Genomic DNA, 24,903 nt, shown 5'->3' with positions numbered 1-24,903 from the left:
GGGGGGAATGTTTGTACCACAGAAATTTGTAAAAACTCCAAATGTGGGCGTTTTCTTTTATTTATTTATTAATTTAGAGATAGGGTCTCACTCTGTCACTCAGGCTGGAGTACAATAATTATAACTCACTGCAGCCTCAACCACCCAAGCTCAAGTGAGCCTCCCACCTCAGCCTCCCAAGCAGCTGGAACTACAGGTGCATGCCACCAAGCCCAGCTAATTTTGTTTGTTTGTTTATAGAGATTGGGGCCCATTAAATTACCTAGGCTGGTCTTGAACTCCTGGGCTCAAGCAGTCCTCTTGCCTTGGCCTCCCAGAGTGCTGAGAATTCAGACGTAAACCAGTGCACCAGGCTGCTTTTCTTCTTCCTAGAGACCTAGTTTACAGCACACCACTGGTTCTCACAGGTTTCTTTTATAAAAGTATTACTTTGATACAAATAAAACTATTTAAAAAATAGGATGGTATTGCCCAGTTGTTATGAGGTCTTAAGAAAAAGAACTTTCTCATACACTGCAAGTGAACATGCAAATTCTTACACATTCTAGAAAGCAACTTAACTATACGTATTAGAAACCTTTTAAAAATAGGCCAGGTACAGTGACTCACACCTATAATTCCAGCACTTTAGAAGGCCGAGATGGGCAGATTACTTGAGGTCAAGAGTTTGAGACCGGACTTGGCGAAGATGGCGCTGTGAGAACAACCCAGGATTGGAGCTCTCATTGAATCCACAAACGGTGAGTCGGAGTTGCATTTCCAGACTGATCTTTGTTGCCCACAGAACGGGGAAACTCCCAAGTATAAAAAAGACACGGGACGCCAGGCAGTAGGTCTGCCTGGCAAAGCCGGCAGCCGGGGTGGCGGCGGCCGGCCCTACCCAGCAATCCCCACAGGGCACACTTGTCCAGGTGCCCTGTTGAACTGGCAACCTGAGACTTGAGAGGGCTGGACTTGAGACTGAACGAGACTTGGACAGTAGGCCAGCCCAGGGGATTGCAGGGACAGATCGTTTGGGATACCCGGTGGGACGAACAAAACCGCGATTTCAAACTATCCGGAGCAGACGGTCTGAGACGCTCTGTGGGGGAGGGGCGTCCACCACTACCGAGGCAACCCGCCCCAACTGAGATACACGCCCACTGCTGACGCAGCCAGCCATTGCCGAGGCAACCCGTCCCTACTGAGATACACGCCCACTGCTGACGCAGCCTGCCATTGCCGAGGCAACACGCTACAATGAAGAGACTCCGCCGCAGGGCGTGGCGGAGACCACAGCAGAGCCTGCAGGAACAGGGCGAATCACACAACAGCAGGGCGGAGACTCGGCAGCCAAACAGTGGCTAGTCTGCCTTCTAGCTGGGCAGGACACCTCATCGGACATCGAAAAATAAAGCCCAAACCCCCCAACACAGAGCATTTGAGAAAAAAAGGGTTTTTTTTTAATGAGCTCTGTTGCAGCAGAATCAAACATAGCAGCCTAACAGCCCTGAATGAACAACAGAGCTCACAGCTCAGCAATTGAGCTCCAAAAAAGTACAGACTGTCTCCTCAAGCAGCTCCCTGACCCCTCTATATCCAAAAGACTGACATTTGGCAGGCATCATCCTGGGACAAAGATAGCAGAAAAAGAAACGGGTAGCATCCCTCACTGTGCCACAGCTGCTAGAGGTGCACCCCAGACAAGCAGAGCCTGGAGTGGACCTCAGCAGTCGTACAGCGAAGGGGCTAGGCTGGTAGAAGGAAAACCAAGTAACAGAAATACTTCATCATCAACAATCTGGGTGTCCACTCAGAGACCCAATTGAAAAGTCAGCAACTACGCAGACGACAAGCGGATAAACCCACAAAGATGGGAAGAAACCAGCACAAAAAGGAGGAAAACACCCGAAACCAGAACACCTCGCCTCCTAGAAAGGACCAAAACTCCTCACCAGCAAGGGAGCAAAGCTGGACGGAGAATGACTGTGATGAAATGACGGAATTAGACTTCAGAAGGTGGATAATGAGAAACTTTTGTGAGCTAAAAGAACACGTATTAAATCAATGCAAAGAAACTAAGGAAATTAAAAAAATATATGAGGAAATGATAACAAGAATGGATAACTTAGAGAGGAATATGAATGAATTAAAGGAGCTGAAAAACACAATACGAGAACTTCGCGAAGCATGCACAAGTTTCAATAGCCGAATTGACCAAGCAGAAGAAAGAATATCTGAAGTCGAAGACCAACTCAATGAAATAAAACGAGAAACCAAGATTAGAGAAAAAAGCGCAAAAAGGAATGAACAAAGTCTCCAAGAAATGTGGGACTATGTGAAAAGACCTAATCTACGTTTGATAGGTGTACCAGAAGGGGACAAAGAGAATGAATCCAAGCTGGAAAATACTCTTCAGGACATCATCCAGGAAAACTTCCCCCACCTAGCAAGACAGGCCAACACTCAAATGCAGGAAATACAGAGAACACCACAAAGATATTCTGCAAGAAGAGCAACCCCAAGGCACATAATCGTCAGATTCAACAAGGTTGAAGTAAAGGAGAAAATACTAAGGGCAGCCAGAGAGAAAGATCAAGTTACCCACAAAGGGAAGCCCATCAGACTCACAGCAGATCTCTCGGCAGAAACACTACAAGCCAGAAGAGAGTGGGGGCCAATATTCAACATTCTTAAAGAAAAGAACTTTCAACCCAGAATTTCGTATCCAGCCAAACTGAGCTTCAGAAGTGAAGGAAAAATAAAATCCTTTGCGAACAAGCAAGTACTCAGAGATTTTGTCACCACCAGGCCTGCTTTACAAGAGCTCCTAAAAGAGGCACTACACATAGAAAGGAACAACCAGTACCAGCCATTCCAAAATCACACTAAAAGTTAAAGAGCATCAACGTAATGAAGATTCTACAACAACTAACAGGCAAAACAGCCACTTAGCATCAAAATGGCAGTATCAAATTCACACATAACAATATTAACCCTAAATGTAAATGGACTAAATGCACCAATCAAAAGACACAGACTGGCAAATTGGATAAAAATCCAAAACCCATCAGTGTGCTGTATCCAGGAAACCCATCTCACATGCAAGGATACACAAAGGCTCAAAATAAAGGGATGGAGGAAGATTTACCAAGCAAATGGAGAGTAAAAAAAAAGCAGGAGTTGCAATTCTCATCTCTGATAAAATAGACTTTAAAGCAACAAAGATCAAAAGAGACAAAGAAGGCCATTACATAATGGTAAAAGGATTGATAAAACAAGAAGAGCTAATGATCCTAAACATATATGGACCCAATGCAGGAGCACCCAGATATATAAGACAAGTTCTTAATGACTTACAAAGAGACTTAGACTCCCACACAATAATAGTGGGAGACTTTAACACTCCACTGTCAATATTAGACAGATCAACCAGACAGAAAATCAACAAGGATATCCAGGGCTTGAACTCAGACCTGGAGCAAGCAAACCTGATAGACATTTACAGAACTCTCCACCCCAAATCCACAGAATATACATTCTTCTCAGCACCACATCACACCTACTCAAAAATTGACCACATAATTGGAAGTAAAGCACTGCTCAAAGAATGCAAAACAACTGAAATCATAACAAACAGCCTCTCAGACCATAGTGCAATCAAGTTAGAACTCAGAATACAGAAACCAACCCAGAACCGCACAGCTTCATGGAAACTGAACAACTGGCTCTTGAATGTTGACTGGGTAAACAATGAAATGAAGTCAGAAATAAAGAAGTTCTTTGAAACCAATGAGAACGAAGACACAACATGCCAGAACCTCTGGGACACATTTAAAGCAGTCTCTAGAGGAAAGTATATAGCAATAAGTGCCCATATGAGGAGAATGGAGAGATCCAAAATTGACACCCTATCGTCAAAATTGAAAGAGCTAGAGGAGCAAGATCAAAAAAACTCAAAACCCAGCAGAAGACAAGAAATAACTAAGATCAGAGCTGAACTGAAGGAGATTGAGATACGAAAAACCCTTCAAAAAATCAATAAATCCAAGAGCTGGTTTTTTGAAAAGATCAACAAAATAGACAGACCACTAGCCAGATTGATTAAAAAGAAAAGAGAGAACAACCAAATAGATGCAATAAAAAATGATAAAGGGGAAATCACCACAGATTCCACAGAAATTCAAACCATCATCAGAGAATATTACAAACAACTCTATGCACATAAACTAGTAAACCTGGAAGAAATGGATAAATTCCTGGACTCCTGTGTCCTCCCAAGCCTAAACCAGGAGGAAGCTGAAACTATGAATAGACCAATAACAAGGTCAGAAGTCGAGGCAGCAATTAAGAGCCTACCACACAAAAAAAGCCCAGGTCCAGACGGGTTCACAGCCGAATTCTACCAGACACACAAAGAGGAGCTGGTACCATTCCTTCTAAAACTATTTCAAACAATCCAAAAAGAGGGAATACTTCCCAAATCATTTTACGAGACCAACATCATCCTGATACCAAAACCCGGCAGAGACCCAACAAGAAAAGAAAACTTCAGGCCAATATCCATGATGAACATAGATGCAAAAATCTTCAATAAAATATTGGCAAGCCGAATGCAACAGCAAATCAAAAAATTTATTCACCATGATCAAGTAGGATTCATCCCAGGGATGCAAGGCTGGTTCAACATACGCAAGTCTATCAACGTAATTCACCACATAAACAGAACCAAAAACAAAAACCACATGATTATCTCAATTGACGCAGAGAAGGCATTTGACAAAATCCAACAGCCCTTTATGCTAAAAACCCTCAATAAACTCGGTATCGATGGAACGTATCTCAAAGTAATAAAAGCTATTTATGACAAACCAACAGCCAATATCATACTGAATGGGCAAAAACTGGAAGCATTCCCTTTGAAATCCGGCACTAGACAAGGATGCCCTCTTTCACCACTCCTATTCAATATAGTTCTGGAAGTTCTAGCCAGAGCAATCAGGCAAGAAAAAGAAATAAAGGGTATTCAAATAGGAAAGGTGGAAGCCAAATTGTCTCTATTTGCAGACGACATGATAGTCTACCTAGAAGACCCCATCACCTCAGCCCAAAAACTCCTGAAACTGATAAGCAACTTCAGCAAAGTCTCAGGATATAAAATCATGTGCAAAAATCACAAGCATTCGTCTACACCAATAACAGACTTAAAGAAAGCCAAATCAAGAACGAACTGCCATTCACAATTGCTACAAAAAGAATAAAATACCTTGGAATACAACTCACAAGGAATGTAAGGGACCTCTTCAAGGAGAACTACAAACCACTGCTCAACGAAATCAGAGAGGACACAAACAGATGGAGAAACATTCCATGTTCATGGTTAGGAAGAATTAATATCGTGAAAATGGCTATACTGCCCAAAGTAATTTACAGAATCAACGCTATCCCCATCAAGCTACCATTGACTTTCTTCACAGAACTGGAAAAAACCACCATGAACTTCATATGGAACCAAAAGAGAGCCCGCATAGCCAAGTCAATTCTAAGCAAAAAGAACACAGCGGGGGGCATCACACTACCGGATTTCAAACTATACTACAAGGCTACAGTAATCAAAACAGCATGGTACTGGTACCAAAACAGAGATATAGACCAACGGAACAAAACAGAGGCACCGGAGGCAACACAACATATCTACAACTATACAATCTTTGATAAACCTGACAAAAACAAGCAAGGGGGAAAGGATTCCCTGTTTAACAAATGGTGTTGGGAAAACTGGCTAGCCATGTGCAGAAAGCAGAAACTGGAGCCCTTCCTGACACCTTACACTAAAATTAACTCCAGATGGATTAAAGACTTAAACATAAGACCTGGCACCATAAAAACCCTAGAAGGAAATCTAGGCAAAACTATCCAGGACATAGGAGTAGGCAAGGACTTCATGAACAAAACACCAAAAGCATTGGCAACAAAAGCCAAAATAGACAAATGGGACCTAATGAAACTCCACAGCTTCTGCACGGCAAAAGAAACAGTCACTAGAGTGGATCAGCAACCAACAGAATGGGAAAAAATTTTTGCAGTTTACCCATCTGACAAAGGGCTGATATCCAGAATTTACAAAGAACTCAAACGGATTTACAGGAAAAAAACAAAGAAGCCCATTCAAAAGTGGGCAAAGGATATGAACAGATACTTTACGAAAGAAGACATATATGAGGCCAACAATCATATGAAAAAATGCTCATCGTCACTGGTCATCAGAGAGATGCAAATCAAAACCACATTGAGATACCATCTCACGCCAGTTAGAATGGCGATCATTAAAAAGTCTGGAGACAACAGATGCTGGAGAGGATGTGGAGAAAAAGGAACACTTTTACACTGTTGGTGGGAGTGTAAATTAGTTCAACCATTGTGGAAGACAGTGTGGCGATTCCTCAAGGCCTTAGAAATAGAAATTCCATTTGACCCAGCAATCCCATTACTGGGTATATATCCAAAAGACTATAAATCGTTCTACTATAAGGACACATGTACACGAATGTTCATTGCAGCACTGTTTACAATAGCAAAGACCTGGAATCAACCCAAATGCCCATTGATAATAGACTGGATTGGAAAAATGTGGCACATATACACCATGGAATATTATGCAGCAATCAGAAATGATGAGTTTGTGTCGTTTGTAGGGACATGGATGAATCTGGAGAACGTCATCCTCAGCAAACTGACACAAGAACAGAAAATGAAACACCGCATATTCTCACTCATAGGTGGGTGATGAAAAATGAGAACACATGGACACAGAAAGGGGAGTACTAAACACTGGGGTCTATTGGGGGGAAAAGGGGAGGGCCAGTGGGAGGGGGAGGTGGGGAGGGATAGCCTGGGGAGAAATGCCAAATGTGGGTGAAGGGGAGAAGGAAAGAAAAGCACACTGCCATGTGTGTTCCTACGCAACTGTCTTACATGCTCTGCTCATGTACCCCAAAACCTAAAATCCAATAAAAAATTAAAAAAAAAAAAAAAAAGAGTTTGAGACCAGCCTGGTGAACATGGTGAAACCCCTTCTCTACTAAAAATACAAAATTTAGTTGAGTGTAGTGGCAGGCGCCTGAAATCTTAGCTACTTGGGAGGCTGAGGCAGGAGAATTACTTGAATCTGGGAGGCAGAGGTTACAGCAGTGAGCCGAGATCATGATCATGCCACTGCAGCACTCCTTCCTGGGTGACAGAGTGAGACTCTAAAATAAAAATATATACACACATATACATATATATGTATATATATATATATATAACCCCTTTGATTCAAATAGCCCTGTTGTAGAAATTTATCTTCAGGAAATTTGTGGGGATTTTTTTAACCTATCTAGCATCCCTCCCTTTGAGAACTCATCCCTTTCTTATTCAGTACTAATCTTGTTTATCTATGTGATTTGAGGGCAGCTGACCCCACCCACAAGGTGCGCTAAGTCTTGGCTAATTACAGTACTCCAGCCCATGTTATAATGATTGGTTCAAGGATGGCATGTGACCCAGGCTGGCCAATCAGTGTTTCCCTGAGATTTTTGCAGGCGCTGTCACAAAAAGTGCTTCTTCTCAAGAATTGTGAGTTATGAAGACTACATAAGCTTGCAACTGCCAGTGATGACCTTTGCCACTTTGTGGAGAGAGAGCCTGACTACAAATAAAACCTACACAGAAGAGAGTGCTATAGCACTTGATAGCATTGCTTAAGCACTTGAATTCAGCCATGTCTAAATCCAACTTATTCCTGAATTTTTCAGTGATTACCACGGTAACTTCCATTTTTGCTTAAAATAGTTTGACTTGGTTTTCTGATACTAACAGCCTAAAGAGCTCTAATACAGAAAACACCATGAATAGGCCCAATGATTTGTTAACAAGAATGTTCATCAACATATTAGACAGAATATTAGGAAATTGAATACAGGTTCAACAATAGGATACTGTTAAATTATGGTACATCCATTAAGTGGCACAATAAATGCTTTACTATAGAATAACTGATGCCATGGAAAAATGTTCCTAATATATTTTTGAGTAAAAAAAGTAGGTTTATATAGATGTGTTAGATAATCCCATTACTGTACATGCTGTAGTGCCCATCTATGTATATAAAAGCATTAGATACTGGCATGACCAGCAATTTTTCTTCTTTTTATGACCAGTATATGTATCATAATGAACATGTATTACTTCTGTTATCAGGGAAAAATTATGAAAATTATGATCTTAACTTTTACTTGAGTTAGTATAAAGAAATATGGAGGGCAGGCACATTGGCTCATGTCTATAATCCCAATACTTTTGGGAGGTTGAGGCGGGAGGATCACTTGAAGCCAGGAATTTGAGACCAACCTGGGCAACATAGCAAGACCCTATTTCTGCAAATAATTTAAATATTAGCTGAGTGTGGTGGCATGCACCTGTAGTCCCAGCTGCTCAGGAAGCTAAGGCAGGAGGATTGCTTGAGCCCAGGAGTTCAAGGCTGCAGTGAGCTATGATCATGCCTCTGCACTCTAGTCTGGCAACAGAGCAAGGCCTTGTCTCTGAAAAAAGAAAAAGAAGAAAGAAATATGGAATTTGGCAGTAGTGCTGGAGCCGTGAGGAGATTCGGGCCATCACCCCCACCTCCCCTGCGTCCCGCCACTGGTCGCCTTAGTCCTCGGACCTATTCCAACAATCTCTTGAAATATGGTGGATTACTATGAAGTTCTAGGCGTGCAGAGACATGCCTCACCCGAGGATATTAAAAAGGCATACCGGAAACTGGCACTGAAGTGGTACCCAGATAAAAATCCTGAGAATAAAGAAGAAGCAGAGAGAAAATTCAAACAAGTAGCAGAGGCGTATGAGGTGCTGTCAGATGCTAAGAAACGGGACATCTATGACAAATACGGCAAAGAAGGATTAAATGGTGGAGGAGGAGGAGGTGGACTTCATTTTGACAGTCCATTTGAATTTGGCTTTACATTCCGAAACCCAGAAGATGTCTTCAGGGAATGTTTTGGTGGAAGGGACCCATTTTCATTTGACTTCTTTGAAGACCCTTTTGAGGAGTTCTTTGGGAATCGAAGGGGTCCCCAAGGAAGCAGAAGCCGAGGGACGGGGTCTTCTTCTCTGCGTTCAGTGGATTTCCATCTTTTGGAAGTGCATTTCCTTCTTTTGATACAGGATTTACTTCATTTGGGTCACTGGGTCACGGAGGCCTCACTTCATTTTCTTCTGCATCATTTGCTGGTAGTGGGATGGGCAACTTCAAATCGGTATCAACTTCAACTAAAATAGTCAATGGCAGAAAAATCACTACAAAGAGAATTGTCGAGAATGGTGAAGAAAGAGTAGAAGTTGAAGACGGCCAGTTAAGTCCTTAACGATAAATGGTAAGGAGCAGCTGCGGCTCTTGGATAACAAGTAATTCAACGCATGCGCTTAACAGAAATGTTAAACTATAACAAGCACCATTTGAGGATTAACAGGAACATTTTTTTGAAGATTTCAAACGAACTCGACTTTCAGTATAATTGTACCTAAAGTATTTATAAACAGCTCATCGGAGCCTCTATCTGTCATAGACTTTTGAGTTTATTGTTGGGACCACATAATAGGACCATTTTTTTTTTTTTGTCTTTAAAATTGTTGTAAATCTCTGTATGCACTTTGCTTTTTTATTAAACGTACTCCAAGGTGAGTCTTGACTCTTTAGTGTAGGACAAGATTGTACACTAACACCAGCATGGACCTGCTTTTCATTGTGTCTGAAATGTGAGCCAGGTAGCGTCGGCCTGCTGTGAAGTTAACATGGCCAGGATGAATCTTCTACAGAAATAATTTCCATTTTTTTCAGTATTTAGTAGTGAAAGATATTAATGCATTAATGGTAATACATTTCTGGTTTAATATAAATTACGGATGTTTTCTAGTTGTGCATGAATGCTGGCAACTTAGTAAGTTTTGACAATTGTTTAAATATGTAATGTTAAGCTTAGGTTTAAAAAAGTAAAGCTGGTAAACCAGGTCTTTGTCATTTGCTTAAAAAAAAAAAAGAAAATAAATTTGAATGTGTTGGTGCAAAAAAAAAAAAGAAATATGGAATTTGTGAATTTATTATTCTAAACTGTATTGTTCAGTGACTCTAATATCAAGGTGCACATTGGAAACTCTTCAGAGTTTACTGCTAAGAAAATTATTTGTCTCTTTTGACAAACCTACATGCTTCCCTTAATCAGTTAATAAAAGCTATCTAACTCATCACACATTCCTTTTTGCCCAGACTGCCAAGAAAATCAGAGTTACTTTAAATGCTGAGTGACAGCAACTGTTTCTGGCTGATAACAACCAATCCTATGGCTTCGCAGCCTCTCCTACTGGTTTCCAAATCTGTATTTGTGTGCCATGCCATTCAGCTATTGTAAGGATGCTCTAAGTACTTTTTTGCTTTATTGTTATTATTTTTTGTTATTTTGCTTTTAACCATTTTTCCAACATTTAAGTGCTTTTTAACATGCTGTTCTTCCTTTCCTTTTCCATTCAGTGATCTCCTCTTCTTCTTCAAGACCCGGGCAACCTTACTTCATCTGTGAAGTGATACCCAAGAAGTGCAAACAGACTTAATTTTTCCTTTCTTCTATAGGACTTTCTATTTACCTCTATCACCGTACTTAGCACATTATATTATCTTTTTTTTTCTTTTCTTTTTTTCTTCATGCATACCTCGGTTTCTATTAGCACATTATATTATCATTGTTGACATTTGTGTCATTAGAATATGAGCTCCTTGAGGTCATGGTGTGAGTATAAGGCCTTTTCTATCTATGACACTGTCCAAAACATTAATCATTGACCAGAAAAAGTCAAATTACCTAAAGGAATCTATTCATCCCTGCACTGAGTACCACAGAGGACACCAAAATCATGGAGGCTCTACAAAGAACCAGTTAAATAGCTTCTGGATGAGTTTGTCAGAACGTCTAAACCAGGATGCACATTGTCCATGGTGATCTCTAATTCCAGACACAGGGGTCATAAGAGAGTTTTAGACTTCTGAAAAAGTCATGGGTAAAATCCTGGCTTCAAGTGATCTGCCCACCTCAGCACATTGGGAGGCAGAGGTGGGCAGATCACCTGAGGTCAGGAGTTCAAGACCAGCCTGGTCAACATGGCAAAATCCTGTCTCTACTAAAAATACAAAAAATACCCAGGTATGGTGGTGCACAATGGTAATCCCAGCTACTCTGGAGGCTGAGGCAGGAGAATCACTTGAACCAGGAGGCAGAGGTTGCAGTGAGCTGAGATCAGGCCACTGCAATCCAAACTTGGGTGACAGAGTGAGACCTTGGCTCAGAAAAAAAAAAAAAAGAAAAGAAAGAAAGAAACGGAAAGGAAAGGAAAAAGAAAGAAAGCCTGACATAGAATAGCATCTAGGGAACATCAACAGTGCCAACATTTCACTGGACCTAACGCACTATCAATTGTAAGGCATATTCCAATCTTAGCGGTTAAAAAGCTGTGCTTCTTAGACAGTCGAAGTATGGCAAGTGCTATGGACCGAATGGTGGTGTCCCCTCAAAATTCACATGTTGAAATCTAATCTCCAATGTGATGGGGCCTTTCACAGGTGATTAGGTCATGACAGTGAGGCCCTCACAAATAGGCTTAGGTTGAGGAGACTGGAGTCGTCACCACCTTCTACCCCATGAGATACAGCAAGATGTCAGCAGTCTGCAACCCAGAAGGTCTTCACCAGAACCCAACCATCATGACACCCTGATTTTGGACTTCCAGCTTCCTGAGCTGTCAGAAATATATTTCCGTTGTTGATAATGCACTCAGTCTAAAGTGGTTTGTTATAGCAGCCTAAACCAACTAAGACAGTAACTTGCTTAATGCATGTCTCAGAGAGAAGCCAAGAGGAAGGCAGGGCAGGATGGAGAGCTCTAGATATTCTAAACTCTCAAAAGGTTATACAGGCCCACCAGGTCTCCACTCCTGCCCAGAGAACTTCAACATTTTTTTAAAAAGCACTGAACTATAAACTAAATATAAAGAGGTCCAATACAGTTCTGATATTTCCCATGAGGATAACTTTAATGATTTTAGGGAAGCATCAGGTATCAAATGTTTTCCAGAAAAAATGATGTTGTTGGGTGGCCCTATATTACTAGAGCCCTGAGTATGCAATTGGTGTGCCTACAATGGGTCATCTGGTACTGGAGGAAGGGAGGATGGGGGCTGCAACTCAATCCACTCCACTCCATGACCAAGCAGCTGTGAATGAGTGGCCTCCAGCACCAACATCTGCCTCGATTGCCCACATCTGCTTTGTGTGGGCTTCAATTACTTCATTTACAGAAATGCAGACTGACTAGTCCAGTGGGTCTCAAACTTGAGTGTGAATCAGAATTATCTGCAGGGTTTGTTAAAAGTCAGATTGCTGGGCCCTACCCCAGAGTTTCTGATGTAGTAGAATTTCCCTTTTTTTTTTTTTTCCTTTGGAGATAGAGTCTTGGTGTATTGCCCAGGTTGGAGTGCAATGTCACAACCTTGGCTCACTGCAAGCTCTGCCTCCCAGGTTCAAACAATTCTCCTGCCTCAGCCTCCTGAGTAGCTGGGACTACAGGCATGTGCCACCACACCCAGCTAATTACATATTTTTAGTAGAGGCAGGGTTTCACCATATTAGCCAGACTTGTCTTGAACTCCTGACCTCAGGTGATTCATCCATCTTGGCCTTCCGAAGTGCTGGGATTACAGGCATGAACCACCACACCCAGCCTGATACAGTAGAATTTCTAACAAGTTCCTAGATAATGCTGATGTTGCTGGTTCAGGGACTACACACTTAGAACCACAGACCTGATCTCCACCATTCATTTTATAGAGAAGACGCTGGAGCACCAGGAAGGGAAGGAGCTTGTGAAAGATCACACACTAAGATTTTGGTAAAGTCAGGCCTAAGTCCCTTCTCCTCATTATTCTACATCAAGTGGCCTTCCCTCAGGTAGGCAGCTTCCCTTAGCTGCCAACCCAGAGAGACATGGTTAGGGACTGATAAGCACTTTGCACCTACAAAATTTGTTTTATGTTTAAATTTTAAGTACAGTTGCTAATAATCAAATGAGACTCCTGGGATCTTTAGTCTTATTAATAAAACAAATCCATCCCATCAAAACTATTATTTCTGTTTGCTTTTAAAACTTGACTTCTCTTTCCTCCTCTGCCTCTTTTCTTTTTCTGTTTTTCTTTTTTCCCTCTGTCTACATTCTTCAGAGCAATTTGCAGTAAGATTTCCCCAAAGACTAATATGTTTACAAGTTCTCTTTTGTCCTGAGTCCAAGTGTTTCCTTGACATTTTCCGGTAAAACTCCATTCTGCTACTGCCTCATCTATTACCACAGAAGCAGAAGAAAGACAGCTAAGGCTAGAAGTATTGGTGCACACAGCCTTGCAATATAAAGCACGACAGAAAGCCTTCTGCAGAAATCCAAATTGACAGCAGTTAGGAGAAAAGACATACCTAAGCAAAGGCTTGTTAGTCTGAAAATTACTTTTATCGTTTAACACAGATTTCCTTAAGTGTCTTTTATGTGCAAAACAGCATGCCTCACTAGTAGTAACTGGGGTCTACCAGTACTGGGTTTTCCCCTTTGTCTGAGCCTTATTCTGCTTTTAAATGTGCCATTATAAGTTACGGTCCTATTTCTGAGCACCTAATACATGTCCTGTGCATTGTTTAGGAGCTCAATAAATGTTTGTTGAGTTGAGCTGAATTTAAACCTGGGTGGGCCCTGCTGATGATTCTTAAGGACCTCCCATTTTCCTCATTACTTGGTAGCCAGAACAGGCTATGTATTTTCCCAGCCAAAGTCTGGCAATTTTATCACAGTACCTAAGGAAGAATCCTCCACCACTAAGCATCCCAAAACTAAAGAGATTAAGTGTAACCCACTCGGGGGAAGGCATAATAAAATAAAACTTAGCTGTTTAAAATGAAAACTATAGCCTGAGCAACAAAGTGAGATCTTGTCTCTAAAAAAAATTAAAAATTAGCTGGACGTGGTGTGGCATGAGCCTGTAGTCCAGCTACTCAGCAGGCTGAGGCAGGAGGATCCCTTGAGCCCAGTATTGGGAGGTTCCAGGGAGCTGATTGTGCCACTGCACTCTAGCCTGGGTGACAGAGCGAGACCCTGTCTCAAAATAAATAAAATAATAAAAGAATCCCAACAATGGAGATGAAAGGAGAGGACCCTAACTCTTAAGACTCACTTGCACAGTGATGTAGAAAGGTGCCAGAGATATAAAGAACAAGAAATAAAATTTTGTCAGGAGAGCAATTATTTCAGAAATTGAAGAAGGCAGAGGATTAAAAAGTAAACATGAAACTTATGGGGAAGCAAAGAGGTGTTCTGGGGGTTTAACATGACCCTCGAACCAGGAAGAAGGAAGATGAGGGAAATTCTACAACTTGGGAAATTGAGGTAAGGAGCTGAAGATGGAAGGCAGAGGACTTTAAACTGGAGTTGAAAGAGTGAAGCAGAAAAGGCCTGTGCTTCTGCAGGACCATGGGAGCTGACAGAAAGGGTTCTGGGGAGACACAGGAAAACCTGAGTCAGCAAAGATGACCTCGAAGGTGGAGTAACTGGCAATGACTACAAAAGGCCATTTATGTGTGGAGCTCTGTTACGTTAAAGGGAATGAAGATACACTTACAGTCACCTGCAAAGCAGGTGCACTCTAAACCAGTGCTGCTCAAACTTCAAAGTGCACACAAATCCCTTAGGGGCTTTGCTATAAAAGAGGTTTCAGGGCCCCAAACCCCAAAGATTCTGAATCAGTGGGTATGTGGTAAAGCCAATAATTTACTTTTTTTTTTTTTTCCTTTTTTGAGACAGGGCTCACTCTGTTGCCCAGGCTGATTACAATGGCGTGATCACAGCTCACTGCAGCCTCTATCACTTGGGCTCCAGTGATCTCTTGCCTCAGCATCCCAGGTAGCTAGGACTATAGGCGCGTGCCACCACGCCCAGCTTTATTTTATTTTATTTTATTTTCAGATACTAGGTCTGGCTGTGTTGCCCAGGCTGGTCTCAAATTCCTAAGCTCAAGCGATCTGCCTGCCTCCCAAAGTACCCAGCCCCTCATTCATTCACTCATTCATTCATTTATTCATTTATTTTTATTTTTGAGATGGAGTCTCACTCTGTCACCCAGGCTGGAGTGCAGTGGCACAATCTCGGCTCACTGCAACATCTGCCTTCCAGGTTCAAGCCATTCTTGTGCCTCAGTCTCCCAAGTAGCTGGGACTACAGGTGCATGCCACCATGCCCAGCTAATTTTTGTATTTTTATTTTTATTTTTTGGGGATGAAGTCTCACTCTGTCACCCACGCTGGAGGGCAGTGGTGCTATCTCAGCTCACTGCAACCTCCGCCTCCTGGATTCAAGCAATTCTCCCTGCCTCAGCCTCCTGTATAGCTAGGATTACAGGTGTCCCCCACCATGCCCAGCTAATTTTTGTATTTTTTAGTAGAGACAGGGCTTCACCATGTTGGCCAGGCTGGTCTTGAACTTCTGACCTCAGGTGATCCACCTGCCTCGGCCTCCCAAAGTGTTGGGATTATAGGCATGAGTCACCGTGCCTGGCCATTTTTGTATTTTTAATAGAGACAGGGTTTCACCATGTTGGCCAGGATAGTCTCATGGCCTCCCAAAGTGCTGGGATTACAGGCGTGAGCCACCATACCTGGCCCTCATTTACCTTTTTAACAAGCTTCCTGGTAATATAGCTGCTGGTGATCTGCAGATCACTCCTTGAGAGGCGCTGCTGACAGCCACCCAGGTGGGAAGGAACACTCTGGGCCTAGAGGGGCAAAGCTGTGCACATGAGGAGGACTCCCCTTTGGAGAAGATGCACCACTCCACCCCCGAAATAGCTGCAGGGTGAAAACTGCATCACGCCCCACCCCCACCCCAATTCTCTCTTCTCCATTCTACACCTCTAGTTCCTTCAGCTCCTTGCATATTTTCTCCAGGTCCGTTGGCTTTGGAAGCAATTTAAAGCAATTATATCAACAAGACTCTGGGACAGGTCCATGACCAGGTGACCCTTTAAGCACTTAGGAACTGTCCAGGGTTCCAACTGTCATTTGGTTGGCTTCATTTATTTGTCCTGATGTCTGGGACCAGCAAATGTGGAACACTCGTGAGAGTCTACCTATGCTTGAGGAAGTAAGCCATACAGAAGACTCCCCTCAGATGACTTCCCAGCAGGGATCTCTCTGCCTGCATTTCATCTAATGCACTTCACAAAATCAAAGACCTGAATTCTGAAGCAAAATCATCAGTATTAGAGATGGAACAACCCTAATATTTCATTTAGGGCCTATCCCTGAGGATCAGACTAAGAAAAGCAATTACAGTACAAGAACTAAGTCTTTTCACACATAGAATTTAGAGATTTCCAACAGCTTTGAAGGGCTTTTCATCTTTCAAACTGCTACCTCCTCAGTGTGTGCAGCTGTTTAAAGCTGTGAAAGGAAACTAGTGCATTCAGATGAGAAATCTGATGTTCAGACTTGGGAAACTTAGTCAGAGCTACTAACGATGCCTCACTCCAAGAATATCTGAAGAAATTTTTCTTTGATGGAAGAAGTTAAATATTTCTCAACTATTTTTAACCCTTAGTGGGCTTAATTTTTTTCTGACATATTGTTAGAGGGTATAGTATGTTAAGTGAGGTAAAAATTCTCACAGTAAGAAAACCAATTGAAAGACATCATACCTGGATTATGAGAGAAAGGGTGTATATGTTCAGAATTCATTTCAATTTAATTCAGTGCCATAAACATTGATTGAGCCGCCCTCTGGGTAGACACTGTGCTGGTGGGGTAGAAAGTACCAAAACAAAAAATGGAATGATCCCAGATGACAATAACAATTCCTCACTTCCTTTCAGTGATTTACACCAAAAATGAATTTAAAAACAGTTTTACTCCTTTGTCTCATTTTATTTTCACACTAACCATACAGAGTAGGTATAGCAGGAACTAATATCATTCTACAGATAAACTGAGATTCTAAAGTTAAATTATGTCCCCTCACCCTTTGTCATTTAGGTTTTATTACTAGCTTTTATTAATTATCAAGAGTGTGAATTGGAATCAAGTGCTTAAATCCCAAGGATTTCAAACCCCTTTGTCAAAATCCTTGGGATTTAAGAAGCTCAAAGACATGAAATATAAAAGCTAAAATATAGCAGAATGTAGCACTCTGTGTTGCTTAGTCTCCATTTATTCCCCCTTTCCCTCTCCCTCATACATATTTCTGCTGACTGTCTTCTGCTCTGTGCCCTGCGAGGCCCACCTCTGTAACTGCATTACGTAGTCAGTTTCAGGTGAGTTTGACCAATGAAAGGAACCAGCAGGAGAACAAAGAGGAGTAACTAAGAGAGGGAGGGCTAGTTCTTTTCCTGCTCCCTTACTTGTCCTTCCTAAACTACAGCACCTGCTGGGTGGCCCTTGCTCTAGGGCTCCAGCTCTCACTAGACATTGGTACTACTCCTTCCTCGCATTTCCCGTTAGGGATGTTAACAGCTTCTTACTCTTGGTTCCCTTGACCTGGCCCATACCTCTGCAAGTAGTGCCTTCATTACCGTCTCTTGAACCACCTCAGCTAGATCCTGTTTTCCTGCTGGGGCCCTGAACCACATGTACCTCTCCCTCATCACCCTAATCTGCAAAAATAACTCTCATACCCCAAGGAACATAGGGAGCCTAAAATGTCCACTGTCATAAATTCATTGATTTTTTTTCCCCTTTTAATAACTAATGTTTGTTTCTCCAGTGCTTATCTGTCATAATCCTACTTGAAGCCCTTATTTATCCCTGTGCTGAACTTTTGTGACAGTCTCCTTAGTAGACTCCTGTCTCTAAAGCCTCCTACCTCCAATCAAGTCTATCTAGAACCTGCTACTGGATTAAGCTTCCTGGTGCACAATTCTAATCATATCATTTCTGTAATGGCTCTCAAGTGCATAGAGTTCAGACTCCTTGGCCTAGCATGCAGGGCTCTCACTTGTTTGTCCACCCACATCTACCACTCCCCTATGTCTCCATGCTCTCTATTCCCCAGCTTCTTGCCAAAATGTATGATCTTCATTTTTGTTCACACAGTTTCCTTAGAGTGGAGGGGCCTTTGAAACTCTTCACAGACTTCAAGTTTCAGCCTAAAAGCTGCCCCCTGTCTGAAGATTGTCTGTTTCCTTAAAGAGATAAACAATTGCTTTTTCTTCTTCACTCTCATGAGTCTCTTTGTGTTTCTTATGGCACTTAGCCCATTGAACCTCTCAGTATATGCAGTTACCTTTGTCTGTCCTCTTCCATATCCCATTCCAGTCACCTTTCCCAACCAGAGGCTGTCTGGTTCATGGTGGTACCCCTAACAATGAGAACAGGACTTAGGATAGAGTGGTCTCATCACACACACCTTCCATGAATTAATGCATCGATGAATCCAATGTAACATCGCCTCAGCACCTAACACAATGATCTACTGAACAGCAGGATAGTAAACACTAAATGTCGTATGTGAGATCTGCATATTTGCCTATTTTCTAAGATTATTCCTTAATCTGAATATACACTATTTTATCATATGTTATTTTTTAAAAGATCCCTCTTTGGAGAAAATATTACCACATACATAAGCATCTCTTTTTTCTTTTTTTAACTAAATGTGCCAAAGCTGAACAAGGCCTAGAAGAGGTTTCTGAAGGGCAATTGGATGCATGCAGCTTTGAAATATCCTACTTCTTTCTCATTTCCTATCAGTCAGTCCCATCCTCTCCTTGCATCCAATTTTGTTTAATGAGGCTACTGCAATGTATTTATTTTGGGGTGATTGAATTTAGAAAGACATTCATCTAACACGCAATTGCTGCCACAAGCTGAATGGCTGAATCATAACAGAGATGATGGCATTAATCCGAGGACAGCTGTTTCTTATCATTTCTAACACAAAAAAAAACTCAGACCAGGCTGGAGTTTCTGCCTCAGTTGCAAGGTGGGACTGATAGAATCTGAAGCAGAAACACTTCTGGACAGGGAGCAGTAGGCAGGGAAAAAGAAGAAATGCCCTGTGAGGGGCTAAGCATTTGGCCTTTAGAACTTTGTCTCTTTGACGTGTGAGGGTTGCTTCTGACCCTCTGGGATGCTCAAGAAATTCCAATTATAACAAGATAGTTCGATAAGGATAGCAGAAGTATCTGTGTGTGTAACAAATATTTTAAGAGTTTACACATCTGTTGGTAATACTTTGCAACTATTGAAGCAAAATGATTCCAATACTGGCTTACATTTGCACAGCACCTTACAGTTTACAACATGCATTCACATTCACCATCTCAGGCAAAATAAGCAGCCGCCTCCCATGTGCTCAGAGCTCAAGGGCATACCCAATATGGCTCCCAGGGAGCTGGGGAGCTCCTTCTAAGGAAACCTCCCCTGACATTTGCCTGCTTCAGATACCCATAATCCACTATGAAATCATGACTTCTTTGAACTCAGGCACTTTTACTGTTAAAGCGAAAACATCCCCAGAAGCAAGCATAAAGCCAACTCTGCAACTGATTTACACCTGAGTATGAATGCATTCTCAGCACCTTCTCAGCAGGACAGCTGGCTGAGGTTTTGAGCAGTTGTGTCAAAGCGACTTCCTCCTATGTGGTACTGTTGTGAACTCTCACTGGAGGACCCCTTAACCTGAGCAAAAACATCCTGTTCAGGCAGGAGCTTTCTCCCCAGGCCCTAGAAATCCCAACAGCCCTCACCCAGCTTCTCATCTGCTGGCTCCTTCGTAAATGCACCTAAGGTGCTTCCCACACTGGCTCTCCCCTGTAGGGATCCATATCTGCTCCCAGAAGCATTCTTTGCCTGAACAAATCCTGGGAGAGTCGGCTAATCCCAAAGCGGCAGCTACTCCTCCTTGCTCCCCAGCCAAAGCATTAGCCAGCGTACTATTTTCCTGTAAATTTCCAGGCTGGAATCAGACCCAGTCCCCTGAGGCCCCAACTATAGGAGACACAGCTCAGGCTCTGAGAGGCCCTGCTGAAGTGAGGTGAGATAGGCACCCACATACCCATTCCTTATCCTCTGGGGCCAGGAGCAGCACTTAGCACACCAGCTGCTTCCTCCAAAGAAACCCTCTTCAAAAGCCTCCAGTCATTCTAGCTTTCCACCCTTGGTGAGGGTGACCATGCAAGAGTTACGTAACTACTTTCTGCTAAATCCTCTTTTAAGTTCTCCTGGGTGGTCTGTCCCACTTCTTTGGGTATCTGATAGCTATTGTGTCTGAATTCTCTGTGGAAACTTCTAGTCTAACACTCTGTTACAATTCACTCATTTATTCACTGAACAATTAATGAAGGTCTACCCTAGTGCAGGCCTTTCCCGTCCCCTGCCTCCTTAATCCTCCTCACTTACTCATTCTTTGCTTTCCTGATATAAAATATTGTGATGAAGAATCAGTCACTCCTTCTGTCGTTATCCCTGCTTCTCTCTTCACCAATTTCTGGCTATCATTTTGGATACATGTGAGAAAATGTTTTTATTTTCTATACAAAAATAAGTCATGCAAACTGAAAAGAATTGAATTAAAACTATAATAAATAATAAAAATGTTGGATTTCAAGTCATCTTATGAGCCTAGCACTTTTTTTTAACAGAAAGCATTGAAGGTTGACTCTTGAGAATTAGGTTCTTTGAAATGCTATTGCAAATACACACTACTAAAATATTATAGTAAAGAAGGTGCTTTATCATCTCATCTCTTCCTAGTACACAGTGCCTGGAATGGTAGGAAACAAGCTGAAAATAAACAAAGGCTAGAAGATATTTCATTATTGCTTTAAAAAATGGTGTCATACTTTCTATAGCATATAAATACAGACACATGAAAAGGATACACTAAAAACAGGAGTTGAAAGGAAGACCCAGTGCTCCAAGACTGTTCTACCAGACAGCTGGAACATCAAACAGGCTTTCTGAAATATCATATAACAGCTGTCTACTATGCTAAGCCCTTGAACATTACCCCGAATAGTTTTTTTAGAAATAATCACGATGATCAATAGCAACCATTTACTTAGGGCCTTCTCTATGCCCAGTGCTGGACTAAGTGATTTATGATACATGCTATTTAATTCTCACAACCATCCTGTGAAGAATATGCTATTTATTCCCATTTTATAGATGAGGAAAATGAGCCTTGGTAACTAAGGCACTTGCCTCAAGTTGTGTGCCCTGTCAGTGGTGAAACTGCTCATTATTTTTGGTTCTCAGCAATGCCAAGCCACTGCTCCTTCCATTCCGCTATGATGCGCTGACCTGGAGGCAGATTAATGCAAGTGTTCCACTCCTAATTTTGCCTATTTGTGTAGAAGTAAAGGGCAAAATGGAATTTTAGCCTCATTTGGAAGCCTTTGGTTTTTGTGATTTTAAGAGCCACCTAGACCCAAGTGGCCATTGGACTGGTGTTTGTGTTAGTGAAATCTCTAGCAATCACAGTGACCCTCTGTTACAGGGTAAGGGTGGAATGCAGCTGCTGACTGCCTCCCAGTCATCTCCTATTGAGGAATGTATCACAGCACCTGCTCCAGGATGTGGGGGAGGACGGGGACAAATGAATCTGGGAATACAGGTTTTTTTTTGTTTTTTCTGTTTACTCAGTGTCAATTGGCACCCATAAAAAGCAGTATGTAGCTAGTAAGCACCTTCACTATATCAAGCTAATCCACCAAGACTATATGGCAGGGTCCCCACATATGACTCAACTTTTTTAGATTCTATTTCTTTCTTTTTTTGAGACAGGGTCTCACTCTGTTGCCCAGGCTAAAGTACAATGGCCAGTCTTGGCTCACCGCAACCTCCAACTCCGGGGTTCAACTGATTCTCCTGCCTCAGCCTCCCAAGTAGGTGGGATTACAGGCGCCTGCCACCACACCTGTCTAATTTTTGTATTTTTAGTAGAGACTGGGTTTCACCATGTTGGCCAGGCTGGTCTCAAATTCCCGACCTCAGGTGATTCCCCCCACCTCAGCCTCCTAAAGTGCTGGGATTATAGGGGTGAGCCACTGTGCCCGGTCTCAATTCAATTTATCTGCAGCTTTTGCCCTCCCCCATTTCTGCATTAATACATCTCTCTTTTCTCCCTCTTACCTTCTTTATCCTTCTCCCACAAACATTGGTTGAGCACTTGCTTTGTGCCAAGCCCTGAACTAGGTACAAGAAAATAACAAAGATTAAGGCTTTGTCTCTGACCTCAAGGATTTTCCAATTATAATCCTGGGTTGTGAACCTCACAATGGGGCACAGGTACAGGAGGGACGCACGTCACAGAGGAGATGTCAGCAAAGGTTTACATGTAAAAAAAAATGGAAACCTTTCCAAGTCTTCCCTTTTTGGAAAAAAATTTCATCCCCACTTCAACCTGAACTCTAGTCCACTTTAAACCTCTATCATAGAACCCTATGGGATGTTGGGTTACATTAGTCACTTGGGGCTGGGTTTATCTCCTCCACTCCGTTCAGTATAATTCACTCCACATAAATCTGGTGCTAGGCTGTGCTGTGGGAGAGGAAAATGGTAAAGTCAATCCCAGGACTGGCTCAGCAGGGAACTCACAGGAGGAAAACCACACAACAGAAGGATAAACCAAGTGCAATGGAGAATGACAGGGACACAGATAACATCCCATTAGAGGAGGCAAATGCCATGGAGTGCCTTAGGGAAGAAGTGACATTTGAGAGGAGCTTTGAAAGGTGAGCAAGATTTCTCTAGTCAGAGATCCAAAGACAGACTATGCTTCATAACAGATTCAGCGAAGGCGAGAAGAAGGGGAAAGAATGAGACAGTGTTTGAGGGAACTGCAGTAAACCAATGAGGCTGTCATATAGACTATATGGTCGGGGAGAGGTGCATGATATGAAGAAAAAAGCCTGGAAAGGTTAATTTGAACTAATTTCTGGGGGCTTTCAATACTTGTAAGATATTTAGATATCTAAATATGTAAGATATTTAATACTTGTAAGAATTTAAATTAAGACATTTATTTTATTTTATTTTATTTATTTATTTTTTGAGACATAGTTCACTGTTGTTACCCAGACTGGAGTGCAATGGCACGATCTCAGCTCACCGCAACCTCTGCCTCCTGGGTTCAAGTAATTCTCCAGCCTCAGCATCCCAAGTAGCTGGGACTACAGGCGTGCACCACCATGCCCAGCTAATTTTTGTATTTTTTGTAGAGACGGGGTTTCACCTTGTTGACCAGGATGGTCTCGATCTCTTGACCTCGTGATCCACCCACCTCGTGATCCACCCACCTCCCAAAGTGCTAGGATTACAGGCATGAGCCACCACACCTGGCCTAGATTAAGATATTGAAACTTAATATGTAGGTTATTTCCCACTCAAAAATGCTTTCCCCATTTTGTGACCAAAGTTGTTTTGTATGGATTATGCATGAGAAAAGGGACAAGGAGACTAATTTGGAATGAGTGTAGTATTCCAGGTAAAACAGCCTGTTGATGCTGGTGAGAAGTAGCAGTGGAGGTGGAGAACTGCCACTCTTGAGTCAGGGGCTGAGTGTCACCTATTCATGTGTCCCCTGTAATAGCCAGCACTGGTCCCTCCTGTTTCATACATATTTATGAGATTGAACTACATGAAAGATTCAATTTGAAAGTATGAATTTATGTCTGGAAGGTGTCTTGTCCTTTTTGTTTTAATCCTGTCACATAGTCATTCAATTCCAAGTCACAGTGCGTCCCTGCCGAAAGCTATCATTATCTGGCAGTTATGTGGCACCTCAGAGCAGTGGCACCTCATTTGCAGTCCTTAATTACCTCATGCACCATTTTAATTGGTCTGGGATTGTCTGTGTGGACAGACCTCGTTTCCTTTCTGGAGTCAGCTGGGGCTGCCCCACCCTTTCCTGCAAGCTCAGTCATCTGAGCATCACCAGCTGAGAATACTCAGGAAGCCGGCTGAGCTCCAAAGCATGCAAAGAATGGGCTCTCATGGGGAATTCTAAAGACCAGAGGGCTGCTAGGACCCACAGAAGGGCAGCTGTCCAGTGAACTCACAGTCACTTTAAGCAGGCCTTTTTAGGAAAGTAGGGAGGAAAGTATAACAGGGGCAAACTGTAGGGACCACCCAGAGTGTGATACAAGAATTCCAGATGAGATATGATAATTACATCAGTAGGGATCTTTAAAACTTGTTAAGATGATCCATTCAGAAAGTAATCCACCTCAAGAGATGGCTTAGAATTATAGAATTAATGAGGACACAGTGTCTTCCGAATCCAGCCAAGTGGTCAGATTGGATTAGGATCATGATTCGATTTAATCAAAAGATAATAATGGCTAAGTTTACTGAGCATTTATTATGTGCCAGACACTTTTCTAAGCACTGTATCTACATTAGCATATTTAATCCTCACAATAATTCTATAAAGTGAGCGCTATCATTTCTCCATTTACAAGTGAGGAAACAGGCACAGAGCGAGTAAGACTTATCCCAAGTCACACAGTGGGCAAGTGGTAGAGCCTGAATTTAAAACCAGGCAGTCTGGCACATACTGAATGCAACGCTCACACCTTTCTGAGGTCAGAGTGTCTCTTGTTCTCATCACTCCAGCCAGCAGAACTGGAGGACAAAAGAGGCCTCAATTGTACATCTCATTCTGAGATATAAAGGTATATCAGCATGGCATAAAGGAAAAAGCTTAGTTCTGCAGCCAAACAGACCTGCTTAGAAACCCACTTCCATCATATATTAGTGATCTTGGGCAAGTTACTTAGCCTCTAAAGGTTACAGTTTCTTGGGTGCAGGAT

At 42.2% G+C, this 24,903-nt stretch overlaps 1 protein-coding gene and 1 pseudogene across 6 annotated transcripts in view; one reads left to right on the top strand and one right to left on the bottom strand.

Moving 5' to 3' along the window:
* Window positions 1-24,903, bottom strand: part of FRMPD1 (FERM and PDZ domain containing 1) — a 159,989-nt gene that overhangs the window by 117,403 nt on the left and 17,683 nt on the right. The gene's annotated exons all lie outside the window — the stretch shown is intronic.
* On the top strand, window positions 8,598-10,100 carry LOC100392493 (dnaJ homolog subfamily B member 6 pseudogene; annotated as a pseudogene). The gene has a single exon (XR_001912836.4). The product of XR_001912836.4 is annotated as a dnaJ homolog subfamily B member 6 pseudogene (transcript).

Source organism: Callithrix jacchus, chromosome 1 (genome assembly GCF_049354715.1).
Source record: "Callithrix jacchus isolate 240 chromosome 1, calJac240_pri, whole genome shotgun sequence".
In the NCBI taxonomy this organism is placed as follows: Eukaryota; Metazoa; Chordata; class Mammalia; order Primates; family Cebidae; genus Callithrix; species Callithrix jacchus.
Note: the sequence above shows the minus strand (reverse complement) of the source record. Positions and strands in the feature narration are given on the sequence as shown.